Here is an 18906-nt window from a genome sequence, read left to right on the forward strand (position 1 = left end):
CCCCCTCTCTCCTCTCCCTCCCCCTCTCTCCTCTCCCTCCCCCTCTCTCCTCTCCCTCCCTCCCTCCCTCCCCCTGCCTCTCCCTCCTTTCCTCTCTCTCCCTCCCTCCCCTCTCCCTCCCTAGCGCCTCAGGCCCAGCCCGACTCACCTGAGCTGAGCTCCCGCTGATGAGCTCCCGCTGCGGGCCGCCGCCCGGGAGACACCGTGGGCAGCATAGCGCCTGAGGCCCGGCCAGAGTCACCCGAGCTAAGTTCGCGCTGCGGCCCGCCGCCCCGGAGACACCGTGGGCGGCGTAGCGCCTGAGGCCCAGCCCGAGTCACCCGAGCTGAGCTCCCGCTCCCTCCGACCCGAAGAGCTCGGCAGTGACATCCTGCAGAGCGGAGAGGCCCAGGTGACAGGAGAGAGGGGAGAAAGCGGAGAGAAGGAGGAGGCCAGCCTTTACCAAGATGGCGGCGATGGCGGGCCGCTGGTTTGGAATCGGGCCCAGTGGGACGGGCGGTGCCTAGCTCGGGCATGGCTGGCGAGGAGAGGCCAAGGCTTCGAGGCCTGAGGCCTGCAGGCAGCTCATCCACCGTGGATGCAAACAACCCACGAGCGGAGAGGCCAGGGTGACAGGAGAGAGGGGAGAAAGCGGAGAGAAGGAGGAGGGTGAGGGTTGGACTGGGGCCCATGGTCGGACAGAGGCAGAGTTGCTCCATCACAAACAACAATGTCCGCCGCTTGCTTTTCAGTTTGAAGGATTAGGCCCCGCCCACAAACACCACGAAATGCCCCCTGTGCCGCAGCGCGCTCCCCCCGTAGGATTGATCAACTTTCATGTCACTCAATGCTAATGAGCGGATTTCCCCCGTATGATTGGCCAACCGCTAATGAGCGGAATTTTGAACGTTTTTTGTCTACTGTCCGAACAATTTTTGTCTGACCAAAAAGTAAATATGCCTAGGACACCCTACTAATCATAACCTTTCTTTTGATATAACATATGTGTAGGTACGCTCTATAACTTTTGAGTGATGACTAGACAGACAGACAGACAGACACCACTATCATTTTATATATATTGATGTGCCTCAATAATTCCGAGACTCGAAGGTAGCAGAACAAAACAAGGCTTTTATTAACTTAGAACGAAACACGTAAGCGAGAGAGATGTCGTCCTTCTGGAGATTGGGGCTAGACTGAAGCTAGCTTACAAACGGGGCCAGGTATGGGCGGAGCCCTACACACAGCACATTCCAGTATACAATACAGCACATTCCAGTACACAATACAATGAGGTCTGGGGGAAGGGAAATGACACTAAAACCGATCTCAGTCACAGGCAGTGATGAATGGAAATATTTCATCACATTCACCCCTTCTATAGATTTAGTCTGTTCGGGGGTTTGATAGTCCTCTGCGACCGACGTGGCTGTTGCGGTGCCGCGGGTGTCGGCTGGGTGTCCCCGGTAGCCTCCTGGGTCTCTGCCGGGGGTGGCGCCAGGGTTGTTGAAGGGGTAGTTGGTGGGGGTGCCGTTGGTCGGTGTTCTTCCGGGGGTGATGAAAGAGTAGTGGGTGGGTAAGAGTTGCTGTGATCGTCGTTGCCGCTATTGCCGTGGTTGTTGTCGATGCCGGCTGGGGCGACGTCTTTTATGGACACGGTGTCCTCACTTCCGTCGGCGTGCCGGACATATGCATATTGGGGGTTGGCGTGGAGTAGGTGTACTGGCTCCACGAGAGGGTCCGTCTTGTGGCCCCTCACATGCCTTCGCACGAGTACCGGACCTGGGGTGGAGAGCCATGACGGCATGGATACGCCTGAGGTGGATTTCCGGGGAAAGACAAACATTCGTTCATGAGGCGTGGTATTAGTGGCCGTACACAATAGCGACCGTATCGAATGGAGCACATCCAAGAGGACTTCCTGCCAGCGGGAGATAGGGAGGCCCTTGGTCCTTAGAGCTAGAGTGACTGCTTTCCATACTGTCCCGTTCTCTCGCTCCACTTGGCCGTTACCCCGGGGGTTGTAGCTGGTGGTACGGCTCGTGGCGATCCCCCTGGACAGCATGCACTGGCGTAGCTCTTCACTCATGAAGGACGCCCCCCTATCCGTATGGATGTAGCTCGGCATACCGAACAGGCAGAACAGGCTGTTGAGGCATTTAATGACTGTGGCGCTGGTCATGTCTGGGCAGGGGAAGGCGAATGGGAACCGGGAGTATTCGTCCACAATGTTCAAGAAGTAAACATTGCGGTGGACGGACGGGAGGGGGCCCTTGAAATCTAAGCTGAGCCGCTCAAAGGGCCGTGTAGCTTTGATTAAGTGGGCTCTATCTGGGCGTAGAACCGAGGCTTGCACTCAGCGCAAGTGCGGCAGTTCCTGGTCAGGGACCGAACTTCCTCAATCGAGTAGGGTAAGTTACGGGACTTTATGAAGTGGAACAGCCGCGTGACCCCTGGGTGGCAGAGATCGTTGTGGAGGGTCTGTAGCCGATCCCCGGTGGCGCTGGCACACATCCCTCGTGAGAGGGCATCAGGGGATTCGTTAAGGGCCCCTGGCCGGTAAATGATGTCGTACTCGAAGGTGGAGAGCTCGATCCGCCACCTAAGAATCTTATCATTTTTAATCTTCCCCCTCTGTTTATTATTGAACATAAACGCTACCGACCGCTGGTCGGTAAGTAGGGTGAAGCGTTTGCTGGCTAGATAGTGGCGCCAGTGGCGCACTGCCTCCACGATGGCTTGGGCCTCCTTTTCCACGGAGGAGTGTCTGATCTCGGGCCCTTGGAGGGTCCTCGAGAAGAAAGCTACGGGCCGCCCCGCCTGGTTGAGGGTGGCCGCCAAGGCGAAGTCAGACGCATCACTTTCCACTTGAAATGGAGTGTTCTCGTCCACTGCCTGTAGCGTGGCCCGCTCAATATCCTGCTTAATGCTTTTGAAGGCGGCGTGGGCCTCAGCAGAGAGCGGGAAAGAGGATGCTTTCAAGAGGGGGCGGGCTTTGTCGGAGTAGTTGGGGACCCATTGGGAATAATAAGAAAATAACCCCAGGCATCTTTTCAGGGCTTTGGGAGTGTTGGGCAGGGGCAGCTCCCGTAGGGGGCGCAATCGGTCGGGGTCTGGTCCGATTTCCCCATTCTCCACCACGCTGCCTAGTATGCAGAGGCGCGTGGTGTTGTAAACGCACTTGTCCTCGTTGTAGGTGAGGTTGAGTTTTTGTGCGGTTTTCAGGAACCTCTCGAGGTTCGAGTCGTGATCCTGCTGGTTGTGACCGCAGATGGTGACGTTGTCGAGGTAGGGGAAGGTTGCCTGCAAGTGGTGGTCATCGACCATGCGGTCCCATCTCCCTCTGGAAGACCGAGACCCCATTCGTCACCCCAAAGGGGACTCTGAGGAATTGGTAGAGGCGTCCGTTCGCCTCGAAGGCGGTGTACGGGCGGTCCTCTGGTCTGATAGGGAGCTGGTGGTACGCTGACTTGAGGTCGATGGTGGAGAACACCCGGTATTGGGCGATTTGGTTCACCATTTCTGATATGCGGGGTAGCGGGTAGGCGTCTAGTAGGGTGTACCTGTTGATCGTTTGACTATAGTCGATCACCATCCGTTTCTTCTCGCTACCCCTTACCACTACCACTTGGGCGCGCCACGGGCTGTTGCTGCGTTCAATAATGTGCTCTTTCAGGAGCCTGTCTACCTCGGTCGCGATAAACCGCCTGTCCTCCCAGCTGTACCTCCTGCTTTTGGTCGCTATTGGCCGGCAGTTAGGGGTAAGGTTCGCGAATAGCGAAGGCGGCTTTACCTTCAGGGTAGCCAGACCGCACACTGTGAGGGGCGGCTGGGACCCACCGTACTTGAGCGTGATGCTTTGGTGGTTGCACTGGAAATCCAGGCCCAAGATCACGCTCGCACATAGGTTCTTCATGATTAATACTTTAAAATTATCATATACAGTTCCGTTAATGCACAATTGTACCGTGCAGTAACCCAGAATGGTTGATGTCTGGGTTTTGTCAGCCATAGAGATGGTACCCTGAGTAGGGACCACCTTTAGGGAGAGTTGTTGTGCCAGTTCTGGGTGGATAAAGCTCTCCGTGCTTCCACTGTCAATTAAGCATTTAACCCGGCACCCGTTTACCTCGATGTCCACCATTGATCTGGATAGCGGGTGCGGCCTGGTCTGGTCCACTGTGACCGATGCCACTGTAGGACCCTGATCAATACAAGATGGCGTCCACGCTGTCTGCTCACAAGATGGCGGACCCCACAAGGTCGGGCAAGATGGCGTCCAAGATGGCCGTTCCCACGGCGCACACGCGGCGGTGGCGGGTTTTCCGGCGGGGTTCCCTCTGCACACCTTCCCGAAGTGCCCCTTCTTACCGCACTTAAAGCAGGTGGTGCCTTTTGCCGGGCACAGGTTTCTGGTGTGCTTTGGCTGCCCGCAGAAGTAGCAGTTGGGTCCCTGACGCGTCGCGGCTGTCGTAGGGCTTCTGGGGGGAGAGCGGGGCCCAGCCGGTGTCGGGCTGTCGGGCGGGGAAGATGCCTTCCAAGATGGCGGCGCCCTCGGTGCACACGTGGCGGCGTGGACGGCGCGGGCTGAAGAGTAGGCGTCCGAGTTTCTCTGGGCCACATCCAGGGATCGCGTGGTGTCCGCAGCCTGTTTCAGGTCCAACCCCGTTTTTTCCAGCAGTCTTTGCCGGATGTAAGTGGAGCTGAGGCCTGTGATGAAGGCATCGCGAACAAGCTCGTCAGTTTACACCGCGGCTTTTACATCTCGGCACTTGCAGTCTTTGCCAAGCATTTTCAGGGTGCTTAGGAACTCCTCCACCGATTCCCCAGGTCGCTGTGCGCGGGTGGCGAGCAGGTGCCTAGCATACACCTCATTCGTAGGCTGCTGGTAATGCGCCTTTAAGATGTCGCAGGTGGCCAGGTACGTCTCGGCATCTTGGATGAGGGGGTAAACCCGGTGGCTTACCCCAATTCCGCAGAATTCCGAGTCTCATCCTTGCAGCGTCCGTAGCGTCTTTGACGGCTGCGGAATTGTCCAGGAAGAATTCCATACACTCAAACCAGTGTCCGAAGCGTGCTGATGCGTCCGGAGCATGTTGATCCAAATCCAAACGTTCGGGTTTCAGGAGTTGATCCATAGTGTTGAAAAAATAAGTTAATAAAATTGATGTGCCTCAATAATTCCGAGACTCGAAGGTAGCAGAACAAAACAAGGCTTTTATTAACTTAGAACGAAACACGTAAGCGAGAGAGATGTCGTCCTTCTGGAGATTGGGGCTAGACTGAAGCTAGCTTACAAACGGGGCCAGGTATGGGCGGAGCCCTACACACATCACATTCCAGTATACAATACAGCACATTCCAGTACACAATACAATGAGGTCTGGGGGAAGGAAAATGACACTGAAACCGATCTCAGTCACAGGCAGTGATGAATGGAAATATTTCATCACATATATATAAAATAAAGATAGACTAGCTGGAGTGCCCGGCTGTGCCGAGGGTTTTTTGAGGGCATGTTGTTATGAAAAAAGTAGAAATAATTTTTATATATATATGTAAATGAGTTTGTCTGTCTGTGTGGGAAGGAGAGAGAGAGGGAAAGAGAGAGAGAGAGACTGCGGGGGAGGGGGGTGGGGGCAGAGAAGCCCGGGGATCGAGAGAGAGACTGGGGGGGAGAAGAGAGAGATGGGGGGGAGAGAGAGACTGGGGGGGAGAGAGCGACTGGAGGGGAGAGAGAGAGAGAGAGACTGTGGGGGGAGAGAGAGACTGGGGGGAAGAGAGAGAGAGAGAGAGACTGGGGGAGAAGAGAGAGACTGGGGGGAGAGAGAGAGAGAGACTGGGGGGGAGAGAGAGAGAGACTGCGGGTGAAGAAGGGCGGCCGCCATTTTGTGAGGTCGGCAGGAAGTTCACTCACCCTCTCTCTCTCCCTCCCCCTCTCTCTCCCTGCCCCTGTCTCTCCCCTCTCTCTCTCCCCACCCCTCTCTCTCCCTGCCCCACTCTCTCCCTGCCCCTCTCTCTCTCGCCCTCCCTCCCCGCTCTCTCTCCCTCCCTCTCTCTCCCTCCGCCCCTCTCCCTCTCTCTCCCTCTCCTCTCCCTCCAGCTCACCACGGTACCAGAACGGAGCATATCCGACACCGGGAGTCCGGGTGCCCATCGCTCCGAAGCGAGCCCGGGGTTCCTCATAGTTAACGCGGCGGGCCTTTGGACCCAGTTGGCCGGGCGGCAGTGGAACGCCTTTCACTGTGGACTCCCCGTGTCCGATATCGGTCAGGGACGGCTCGTGTGAAAGCCCCGGTTTTCCCGGTCCCGCACTCATGGCAAGAGGGAGAGGGGGGAAGGAGAGAGAGAGGGAAGGAGAGAGAGAGAGAGGGAAGAAGAGAGGGAAGAAGAGAGAGAGAGAAATTTTTTAAGCTTCAGGCCCGGCCGGTCTGTAATGGCCGCCACTCACCTCAGTAACGGCAGTTTGAAGGATTAGGCCCCGCCCACAAACGCCAGGCTTTTTTGTAAAACTGGTTATGAGACTGGTGGGCTGGTCACTCTCCTCTCCCTCCCTCCCCCTCTCCCTCTCCCTTCCTGCCCCTCTCTCTCTCCCTCCCTGCCCCTCTCTCTCCCTCCCTCCCCCTCTCTCTCCCTCCCTCCCCCTCTGCTCTTCCTCCCCCTCTGCTCTTCCTCCCCCTCTGCTCTTCCTCCCCCTCTCCTCTCCCTCCCCCTCCTCTCCCTCCCTCCCCCCTCTCCTCTCCCTCCCCCTCTCCTCTCCCTCCCTCCCCCTCTCCGCCCTCTCCCTCCCTCCCCCTCTCCCTCTCCTCACCTCCCCCTCTCCTCTCCCTCCCTCTCCTCTCCCTCCCTCCCCTCTCCTCTCCCTCCCTCCCCTCTCCTCTCCCTCCCTCCCCCTCTCCCTCCCTCCTTTCCTTTCTCTCCCTCCCTCCCCTCTCCCTCCCTCCCCTCTCCCTCCCTAGCACCTCAGGCCCGGCCGGACTCACCTCGGTACCAGAACGGAGTCAGTCTGACAATGGGAGGCTGGGTGCCCAGCGCTCCGAAACGAGCCCGGGGTTCCTGACGGTTAACGCGGCGGGCCTTTGGACCCGGTTGGCCGGGCGGCAGACGAATGCCTTTCGCTGCGGGCTCCCGTGTCCGATTGCGGTCGGGGATGGCTCTTTGGAAAGCCCCAGTTTTGCCGGTCCCGCACTCATGGCAAGAGAGAGAGGGGGAAGGAGAGAGAGAGAGAGAGAGAGCGAATACACACGCTGAAGATGGGCTGCTGAATTTTTAGTGTTTTTAGTGTCTAAAGTGGGGAAAAAAGTTTCATTTCAAGTTTTAAAAGGTTTTAAAATTAAATTTATTTCTAGTTAAGTTAGTTTAGTTTAGTTTAGTTTAAGTTTAGATTAGTCTAGATAAAGTAAGGAAGGAAAAGACCGCCAAAAAGACTACCAAAGAAAAAAAACCAGAGGAAAATAGAGAAAAAAAAGAAAGTAAAAAAGCCAAAGCAAAAAGAAATAAGAGAAGAATTACACAAACCATAGAAGAACCCGAACAGCAGCCACACGGGGCCTCAGCAGCAGCAGTTGAATCGGCAGCATCGGGACCGAGGCAAAGCGATTCGAGGAGGCGAGGTGACTCGGGCCGCAGCCCAGCAATCCAGCAACCGGCACAGCCGAGGGGACTCGGGCCGCAGCCCAGCAATCGGCACAGCCGAGCGGACTCGGGCCGCAGCCCAGCAATCGGCACAGCCGAGGGGACTCGGGCCGCAGCCCAGCAATCCAGCAACCGGCACAGCCGAGGGGTCTCGGGCCGCAGCCCAGCAATCCATCACCCGGCACAGCCGAGGGGACTCGGGCCGCAGCCCAGCAATCCAGCACCCGGCACAGCCGAGGGGACTCGGGCCGCAGCCCAGCAATCCAGCAACCGATTGGGAACGGGGCACAGCCGAGGTGACTCGGGCCGCAGCCCAGCAATCCAGCACCCGATCGAGAACGGGGCACAGCCGAGGGGACTCGAGCCGCAGTCCAGCAATCCAGCACCCAAACGGGAACGAGGCACAGCCGAGGTGAGAAAGAAAGCACGGGAAAGGCCCGAGGAGCCAGGCCATCAGGCACAGAGACCTCTGAGGAGAAGGGGAGCAACCAGAAGGCTCCCAACCAAGACTGTGAGTACAGGGCCCAGGGAGGGAGACTGAAGCCAGGGAAAGGTCCGAGGAGCCAGGCCGAGACAGAGGCCCAGAGACCTCTGAGGGGGAGGGGAACAGCCCGGAGGCACTGGGAAACAGCGGCTCACAGACTCAGACCTGGGAAGGGTGAACCCAGGAGCCGAGGCCCAGGGACCACGGGGTCGGAGAGGGGGACCGGGAAAGGTTGCGAACAGGGAGAGGGAAACACCAAACCCGGGGCCCCAGAAAAGCTTATTCTAAGATCAACAATACTTTCTCTACACTACCAATAATGAACGAATCAGAAGAGCCACAACAGCCCCTGAGGGACACTGAGAGCAACCGCTTCCAGATTCCCCCAACACCACAAAAAATGCTATAAAATCGATCAAGCATGAGCAGATGAGAGAAAAAACAGAAACTCTTTTTGCTGACTGGTACAACACTGGGACAAAATGTAACCTCATTTTCTACTCAGATCAGCCAGCGGCTTGGATCACAGCAATAAAATCACACTATACCAGTGTTAAGCTAGAAAAAACCGCTAATGGGTCCAAAATGAAAATTAACACACCAGGAGACAGGGCAACCACGACTGTCAACGTGTACAATACCGGAACAATATTAGTGCAGGGCAACTTCGACAACTTTGCAACGGCCTTCAAGACACTGAAAGGAATAACTGAGAGGGGAAGGAACAGCCCCAGAGTGGCTAACAGGGGAAAAGCGACCCACACTCCCCCCAACATTGACAACTTACCAGGAGGAAATCAGCCTGGTCAGGAGGTGAACGAGCCACACAGTTCAAACCAGACACTAACCCCGGGGACCCACAGCCACATGATACAACTGACAAACCCCAGCATAACTACCAGGGAGGAAGCCACACATAGTCCCCCTACCAATTCCAGCTCACCAAGAGAAGAGCAGCATAGCCAGGAAGTGATTGAGCCTTCCAGGGTCGACCAGACACATACCCCGGGATCACACAGCCAGATACAACTAAAAGATAAATTTAATCAATTAGAGATAGAGATGGTTAAACTTAGAGAGGAGTTCCTTAAAATGAATCACGAACAAAAGCAAGAGAGGGAGGGACACAAGAGAGAGTTGAATCTACTTGAGAACCAGGTGAATCTACTTGGGAATCAGGTGAAAGAGCTGCAGGAAAACGAAGAGAGCCATAGAGGAGAGATAACACCATTAGGCCAGCAACCAGAGGCTAGAGGTAAGACAAGACAGAGCCCGACGGAACGGCTGCACTCCCACACGGAACAACAGCAGCAGACACACAATACAAGGGGTGCCACACAGACCGACCAGCATACTGAATCTCAATCTTCCCCCACCACCGTGGAACCACAAGCGAGCCGCTCACAAGAGGAACGCACACACCAGACACCCCAGCCCAACACACACACTATGAGTCCAGGCAAAAGCCACCAGACAGTAAACACAAACAAGGCTGACATCGCAATACTCATAGACTCAAATGGGAAATTTCTATGGGAGAAAAAGCTCTTCCCTAGAAGTAAAGTAGAAAAGATCTGGTGCCCAACAACAGACAGAGCCATGGGATGGCTGACCAAAACCCGATTAGGCTCCCCCCAACACATAATAATACACACGGGCACAAATGACCTAAAGGCCCAACAGAAAGAGGTAGCAACATCACTCAGAGCAGTGATTAGGAAGGCAAGCAGTACATTTCCAAACACTAGAATCACTGTTTCCACAATATTGCCGAGAACAGACTTCAACAACAACACAATTCATGAGATAAATGCCAGCATAGCAAGAGACTGCGAATCAAAACACAACGTGCACCTGGCCCAACACCCCACCCTCGATGAGGAATGTCTTTACGACCACGTCCACATCCAAAGGAAAAGAATATCGATCTTTGCTAAAGCCCTGAAGGACGTCGCTTTTAACCGGGTCCATACCCAGACTCCAAGAGGACCCCCCCCCGACCACCAGAGATCAGCGGGGTACATATCAGGACCATTACAAAGACCACCACCACACCAACCGAGACCAGAGAGGATCCCCATGCACAACAACAATATCAGACCTGCACCACTCCTGTCCCACAGGGGAACAGGACCGCTCCCAGCCAGACAGAGGGAGAGATGCACAGGACGTACGCAATACCTCAGACAGAGACAATCCATTAAGAGACAATAAGCAGATGTGCAGCAGCATCTACTTCCGCCTTATGGATCAAGGACTAATTAATAGAAAGAACTGTAACCAAATAGTATTAACTTTTATAGACAACTGAGATGATCTTTTTTTCCCACACTTAGACACGACAAACACGTACCACTCTTTAACCTATCATAGTAAAAGATCAAACTTAACATGAAATCCTTATATATTTCGACCTGGAATATCCAAGGTCTACGCTCTTCGGTGCTCGACGTGAAGAGTAGGACCCCAGAGTTCATAGATGAAGCTAAAGATCTAGATATTATCATTTTACAGGGAACTTGGTATAAAGGAAAAGGACACACTGGCTGTCCCCAAGGGTACACTGAGATGGTGGTCCCCTCCAATAAATTACCAAGAGTAACCCAAGGCAGAGACTCCGGAGGCATACTGATCTGGTTTAAAACAGAACTTAAGAATTACATCAAATTTATAAAAAAGGGCGAAAACCACATGTGGCTCAAAATTGAGAGGGAGATTATCTCTAACACCCAAGATGTTTACATTTGCGCACTTTATATCCCCCCAATGGATTCCACGTACTTTAAAGAGGACACCTTCTCCAACATAGAGGGGGAAATGATCTAATACCAGGCCCAGGGGAACGTGTTGATCTGTGGGGACCTCAATTCAAGAACGGGCAAAGAACCAGACTTCACCAATAATCAGGGAAACAATTACGTATTTGGGAATAACCACTTTGATATCCCTTCCCTTCCATACAGGCATAACTGCGACAAGCAGACAAATACCAACGGAAAACAGCTCCTACAGCTCTGTCGAAGCCTGGGTCTGTACATTGTCAATGGTAGGTTCATAGGAGACCTCCTAGGAAGATCGACCTATTGCTCACCTCTTGGCTGCAGCACAGTAGACTATATGATTACAGATCTGGACCCATCCTCTTTCAGAGCATTCACAGTCAAACCACAAACCACACTGTCAGACCACAGTCAAATTACTATGTATCTCAAAAAGACAGAAACAAACAACATAGAAACACAACCCAGTAAACTGTACAACACCAAAAAATCGTACAGATGGGCCAAAAACGACACGGAAAAATACCAGAAAACAATTAGCAATGCATCAACTCAAGCTCTCTTGGACACCTTTCTGGATAACATATACACTCACAATAAAGAAGGCGTAAACCGGGCAGTAAATAACCTAAACAATATTTTTGATAATTTGGCAACAATTGCAAACTTGAAAGCTCGCAAGAACAAACCCAAAACAAAAAACTATGAAAAATGGTTTGACACAGATTGCCATAACATGAGGAAAAAACTTAGAAAAATATCAAACCAAAAACACAGACATCCAGAAAACGAGGAATTACGCCTTACTTATTGTCAGACACTAACACAATACAGAAACACACTCAGAACCAAAAAAGAGCAATATATTAAGAATACACTCAGCTCCATGGAGGAATCCATTGATTCCAATTGTTTCTGGGACAACTTGAATACACTACACAAAAAACAACACGACGACTTGGCCATTCAAAATGGGGACACATGGGAAAACCACTTTGAAAAATTATACCAGAAAAACACACTAAGGCCAGAGCAACACCAAATATGCAAAAAACTGGAAAAGCTAGAAATGGCCATAAAAGATAACCAAAACCCGCTAGACTCCATAATAACAGAAAAAGAACTTTTTGAAAAACTCAAGGACCTGCGACCAGGAAAAGCTTGCGGGACAGACGGCATACTAAACGAGATGATTAAACACACAGACGACAAAATGAAACTGGCTATCCTAAAACTCTTCAACTTGGTTCTGAGTGTCGGTTACTTCCCTGATATCTGGAACAAAGGACTCATAACACCCATATACAAAAGTGGGGACAAAGTCGACCCAAATAACTATCGAGGCATCTGTGTAAACAGTAACCTGGGGAAGGTATTCTGTAGCATCATAAACAAAAGACTTATAAACTTCCTTGAGGAGCACAATGTCTTGAGTAAAAGCCAAATTGGATTCCTGCCAAACTATAGAATATCAGATCATATCTTCACCCTACAGACCCTAATTGACAAACACGTTCACCATAACAAAAGCAAAATCTACGCATGCTTTATAGATTTCCAGAAGGCTTTCGACTCCATCTGGCATGACGGTTTATTCCTGAAACTTATCGAAAGCGGGGTAGGGGGAAAAACATATGATGTAATTAAATCAATGTATACAAACAACAAATGTGCAGTTAAAATTGGAGACAAACAAACAAAATACTTCCCACAGGGGCGGGGGGTGACACAGGGCTCGCCAATCTCACCGACACTCTTTAATATTTACATAAATGAATTGGCAAAACTACTTGAACAATCTACAGCACCCGGCCTCACCCTATATGAATCCAAGGTTAAATTCCTCCTCTATGCAGACGACCTGGTTCTGCTGTCACCAACTAAGGAGGGTCTACAGCAGAACCTGGATCTGCTGGAGTCGTACTGCCAGACTTGGGCCCTGACAATAAATCCCCAAAAAACCAAAGTCCTTGTGTTCCAGCAAAGACCCAGACATCAGGGACCCAAAATAAATTTCACATTAGGAACAACCAAAATTGAACAAACCACTAACTACACATACTTGGGCTTAAAAATCAGTTCTACGGGAAACTTCAAACTGGCTGTGAATGAACTGAAAGAGAAAGCAAGAAGGGCTTTCTATGCCATTAAAAAATCAATCCAAATAGAAATCCCAATTAGCATTTGGCTAAAAATTTTCATATCAGTAATTGAACCAATTGCACTCTATGGCAGTGAGGTATGGGGACCGCTAACACAACAAGAATTTGCAAAATGGGACAAACACCCAATTGAGATCCTACATGCAGAATTCTGTAAAAGTATCCTCCGGACTCAAAGGAAAACAGTAAACAATGCATGCAGGGCAGAACTAGGCCAATATCCATTAATAATCACTATCCAAAAAAGAGCCACCAAATTTTGGAATCACCTACAAATGAGCAACCCCCAATGCTATCACTACGACGCCCTGAAATGCCAAGAGCTGACCATAAAGAAGAATACCCTCAGTCAACTAGTCCTGGGACTCAGTGAAGTAACTACTAACACTACTAACAATAACCAGCCCCAGGACAGTGACAGCGTAACACAAAGAATTCGACCCAACACAATCGTCGCTAAGCAAAAGGAAAAATATCTGACATATTGGGCAGAAACAACAAAAACCCAAAGCAAACTCAATTGCTACTTGGCCCTAAACAGACAATACAACATAGCTGATTACCTGACCATGGTAAAGGACAGCAAACTGAGAAAAATCCTGACAATGTACAGACTTAGTGAACATAGCCTGGCGATCGAAAAAGGTAGACACAGGCAGACCCGGCTACCAAGAGAGGACAGGATATGCTCTCACTGCAGTCAGGGAATGGTGGAGACAGAGATGCACTTCCTCACAGCTTGTAGAAAATATCAGGGCATAAGGGAGAATTTCTACCCAAAATTTACAAAAATATGCCCGGAATTCAGAAAATTGAATGACAACCAAAAACTCCGATACCTACTAGGGGAAGAGAGAAGTTGCATAACACTAGCGGCACACTATGTTACAGCTTGCCATAAACAGAGGGACAACCACTAAAGATAAGATAAGAGTATATATAAATAATATGAAAGTATATTTATACACTCAGGGATATATCTGTTTATACACTGTATGGATAGATCTGTATTTTTGTGAACAAACATGAATGTTTTCCGATGCTTTGGCAACATAAGATGTAACTTGTCATGCCAATAAAGCGATTTGAATTGAATTGAATTGAGAGTGAAGGAGCGAGAGAGAGAGGGAAGAAGAGAGGGAAGAGGAGAGAGAGAGAGAGAGAGAATTTTTTTGAGCTTCAGGCCCGGCCAGTCTGTAATGGCCGCCACTCACCTGAATAACGGCAGTTTGAAGGATTAGGCCCCGCCCACAAACGCCATGAAACACCCCCCATGACGCAGCGCGCGGATTGGTCAACCATCACGTCACTCAACGCTAATGAGCGGTAGGATTGGTCAACACCTGAATAACGGCAGTTTGAAGGATTAGGCCCCGCCCTCAAATGCCATGAAACGCCCCCCGTGACGCAGCGCGTGGATTGGTCAACCTTCACATCACTCAATGCTAATGAGCAGATTTCCTCCGTATGATTGGCCAACCGCTAATGAGCGGAATTTTGAATGTTTTTTGTCTACTGTCTGAACAATTTTTGTCTGACCAAAAAGTAAATACACCTAGGACACCCTCCTAATCATAACCTAACTTTTGAGTGATGCCCGGACAGACAGACAGACAGCCACCACTATCCTTTTATATATATAGAGATTATATGGTAGGGAAGCTGAGGTTTACACATCAGAAAGTTTCTGTGTGACTGGTGCATTTTCACAGTGACTTAAGTAATGCCACTTGTTGAATATTGCTGTCAGAAGCAGTCAAAGTCATGCTATTCTGCTGTAGCTAAATTGTGTCACTGAACTTTTGATTTCGCAAAAGACATAATCCTGGAAACTGTTTGATATTAACGGTCAAATACTTGAAGCGTTTGTATACAATTATTTTGTCTACTATTTTAACAAAGGTCTTAACCTATTTATTTTAATGCCTTTGTTAAAATAGCAGACAAAGGAATTTGCTAGAAGCCCGTTCAACATTCAGCCACTAATATCAAGCAGGGTTTTTTTTTAATTCGTTCATGTGATGTGGGCCTCGCTGGCAAGGCCAGCATTTATTGGCCATCCCTAATTGCCCTTGTGGTGGTGAGCCACCTTCTTCAACCGCTACAGTCCGTGTGCTGAAGCTACTCCCACAGTGATGTTAAGGAGAGAGTTTCAGGATTTTGACTCAGCGACGATGAAGGAACGGCGACATATTTCCAAGTCAGGATAGTGTGCATCTTGGAGGGGATCTTGCAGGTGATGGTGTTCCCATGCGTCTGCTGCCCTTTTCCTTCTAGGTGGTAGAGGTCGTGGATTTGGGAGGTGCTGCCGAAGAAGCCTTGGTGAGTTGTTGCAGTGCATCTTGTAGATGGTACACATTGCAGACACAGTACGCCGGTGGTGGAGGGAGTGAATGTTTAAGGAGGTGGATGGGGTGCCAATCAAGCGGGCTGCTTTGTTCTGGATGGTGTCTAGCTTCTTGAGTGTTGTTGGAGCTGCACTCATCCAGGCAAGTGGAGAGTATTCCATCACACTCCTAACTTGTGCCTTGTAGATGGTGGAAAGGCTTTGGGGAGTCAGGAGGTGAGACACTCGCTGCAGAATACCCAGCCTCTAACGTGCTCTTGTTGTCACAATATTTATGTGGCTGGTCCAGTTAAGTTTCTGGTCAATGGTGACCCCCAGGATGTTGATGGTGGGGGATTTGGCAATGGTAATGCCGTTGAATGTCAAGGGGCGGTGGTTAGACTCTCACTTGTTGGAGATAGTCATTGCCTGGCACGAATGTTACTTACCACTTATCAGCCCAAGTCTGAATGTCATCCAGGTCTTGTTGCATGTGGGCATGGACTGCTTCATTATCTGAGGAGCTGTGAATGGCACTGAACACTATGCAATCATCAGTGAACATCCCCATTTCTGACCTTATGATGGAGGGAAGGTCATTGATGAAGCAACTGAAGAGGGTTGGCCCTAGGACACTGCCCTGAGGAACTCCTGCAGCGATGTCCTGGTGCAGTGAGGATTGATCTCCAACCACCACAACCACCTTCCTTTGTGCAAGGTATGACACCAGCCAGTGGAGTTTTCCCCCTGATTCCCATTAACTTCAGTGTTACTAGGGTTCCTTGATGCCACACTCCGTCAAATGCTGCCTTGATGTCAAGGCAGTCACTCTCACATCACCTCTGGAATTCAGCTCTTTTGTCCATGTTTGGACCAAGGCTATAATGAGGTCTGGAGCCGGGTGGTGCTGACGGAACCCAAACGGGGCATCAGTGAGCAGGTTATTGGTGAGTAAGTGCTGCTTGATAGCACTGTCGACGATAGCGTCCATCACTTTGCTGATGATTGAGAGTAGACTGATGGGGCGGTAATTGGTCGGATTGGATTGGTCCTGATTTTTGTGGACAGGACATTCCTGGGCAGTTTTCCACATTGTCGGATAAATGCCAGTGTTGTAGCTACTTGAAGCGTTTGTATAAAATTATTTTGTTTTAACAAAGGTCTTAACCTATTTATTTTAATGCCTTTGTTAAAATAGCAGACAAAGGAATTTGCTAGAAGCCCGTTCAAGATTCAGCCACTAATATCAAGCAGGGTCATTTCCAAGCTATGATTTCTTATTTTTCTGCAAATATATCTTGAAAGTTACCTTGCAATGCTTCAGGGTTAACAAACTGAAACTAAATTTCCACTGATGTCTGAGAACCATGATTTCCACTGATTCAAAATGGCTGTTGTAAGTATTACATTGATTTTACATTTATTTTCTTTAAATTTAATTTGAGTTTTCCTAGAAAACCACCTCTCCTTGCTACAATGTGACTCTCTGTCCCACCTTTCCATGGTACAGGATGACCCCGGTCCCACCTCTCCATGTTACAGTATGATCCAATCCCAGCTTTCCATGGTACAGGATCATCCAATCCCACCTTTCCATGGTACAGAATGATCCAATCCCACCTTTCCGTGGTACAGCATGATCCAATCCCACCTTTCCATGGTACAGTATGATCCAATCCCACCTTTCCATGGTACAGGATGATCCAATCCCACCTTTCCATGGTACAGAATGATCCAATCCCACCTTTCCATGGCACAGTATGATTCAATCCCACCTTTCCATGGTACAGAATGATCCAATCCCACCTTTCCATGGTACAGAATGATTCAATCCCACCTTTCCATGGTACAGAATGATCCAATCCCACCTTTCCATGGTACAGAATGATTCAATCCCACCTTTCCATGGTACAGGATGATCCAATCCCACCTTTCCATGGTACAGAATGATCCAATCCCACCTTTCCATGGTGCAGAATGATCCAATCCCACCTTTCCATGGTACAGTATGATTCAATTCCACCTTTCCATGGTACAGAATGATCCAATCCCACCTTTCCATGGTACAGAATGATCCAATCCCACCTTTCCATGGTACAGAATGATCCAATCCCACCTTTCCATGGTACAGAATGATCCAATCCCACCTTTCCATGGTGCAGAATGATCCAATCCCACCTTTCCATGGTACAGTATGATTCAATTCCACCTTTCCATGGTACAGAATGATCCAATCCCACCTTTCCATGGTACAGAATGATCCAATCCCACCTTTCCATGGTACAGAATGATTCAATTCCACCTTTCCATGGTACAGAATGATCCAATCCCACCTTTCCACGGTACAGAATGATCCAATCCCACCTTTCCACGGTACAGAATGATCCAATCCCACCTTTCCATGGTACAGAATGATCCAATCCCACCTTTCCATGGTACAGAATGATCCAATCCCACCTTTCCATGGTACAGAATGATCCAATCCCACCTTTCCATGGTACAGAATGATTCAATCCCACCTTTTCATGGTACAGAATGATTCAATCCCACCTTTCCATGGTACAGAATGATTCAATCCCACCTTTTCATGGTACAGTATGATTCAATCCCACCTTTTCATGGTACAGAATGATTCAATCACACCTTTCCATGGTAGGGGGGACTCTCCATTGTATAGTTCCATGATGCAAGGTGATTCTGGATCTTACTACTTGAGGGCAGGAGTGACTGTGTGACCTACAACTCCAAGCTCTGTACTTTGGTACATAAACCTGAGCCACCATTTTTCTATCAACTTACAAATTTAAAAAAATCATTTATTTAAATTGGAAGAATACTATGGGGGCTATTTTCTAAGATCACGCTTCTGGCAAGCGAGGCTCCCTGCTGGTAGCACAAAGTTGGAAATGTATCCTTTGTGAGTTATTAATGCCTCTTAGGAAGTTAAGGAAAGTTAAATGGAAAGGATTTTTTTCAGTCACATAATAGCAGTTTACTCACCTGAAGCTGGTGGTTTTCTCTTCATTTTCCATATCGCCAATGCAACTATCATAAACATAACTGCAGCTCCAACAATTGATACTGTTTGAAATAATGGTAATATATGGTAATGCATAATCATTGTAAATGATGCTGTTGTTCGTTATTTATTCAACACTTGAAAAGTGTGCATTTCCCTTTCAATGTCACAGGGGGAAGCATCAGCTACTCACAGTCCTTACCCGAGTACAGTTACCATAGAATTCTCACTTAATAACTGCATTAAGACCAAAAAAAATAAAGTGGCTGTTCAAGTAGTCAGATTGGAAATGACTACCACCTAACAGTAGATGATGATGCACCCATGATGGCTCAATAAGCATTAAATGGATGATAAATACTAATTAAAATATAGGAGGATAACTAAGGAAAGTGTAGGGCCTATTAGAGAACAAAAAGGTAACCTGTGTGTGGAGGCGGAAGATGTGGACATGGTTCTTAATGAATACTTTGTGTCTGTCTTCACAGAAGAGAGGGATGATGCAGACAGAAGTAAGG

The 18906-nt window shown here is 49.7% G+C and overlaps 1 long non-coding RNA gene across 1 annotated transcript in view; it reads right to left on the reverse strand.

Annotated features, from left to right (window-relative positions):
* LOC147107515 (uncharacterized) overlaps nt 1-18906 on the reverse strand; it is a 60639-nt gene that overhangs the window by 33515 nt on the left and 8218 nt on the right. Inside the window, exon 2 of the long non-coding RNA XR_015080824.1 lies at nt 18370-18450. This is a non-coding gene — a long non-coding RNA (uncharacterized LOC147107515). The remainder of the gene's footprint in view (nt 1-18369; nt 18451-18906) is intronic.

This window comes from Somniosus microcephalus, chromosome 14, assembly GCF_052327205.1.
Source record: "Somniosus microcephalus isolate GS21.2 chromosome 14, FLI_Smic_1.0, whole genome shotgun sequence".
Taxonomy (NCBI): Eukaryota; Metazoa; Chordata; class Chondrichthyes; order Squaliformes; family Somniosidae; genus Somniosus; species Somniosus microcephalus.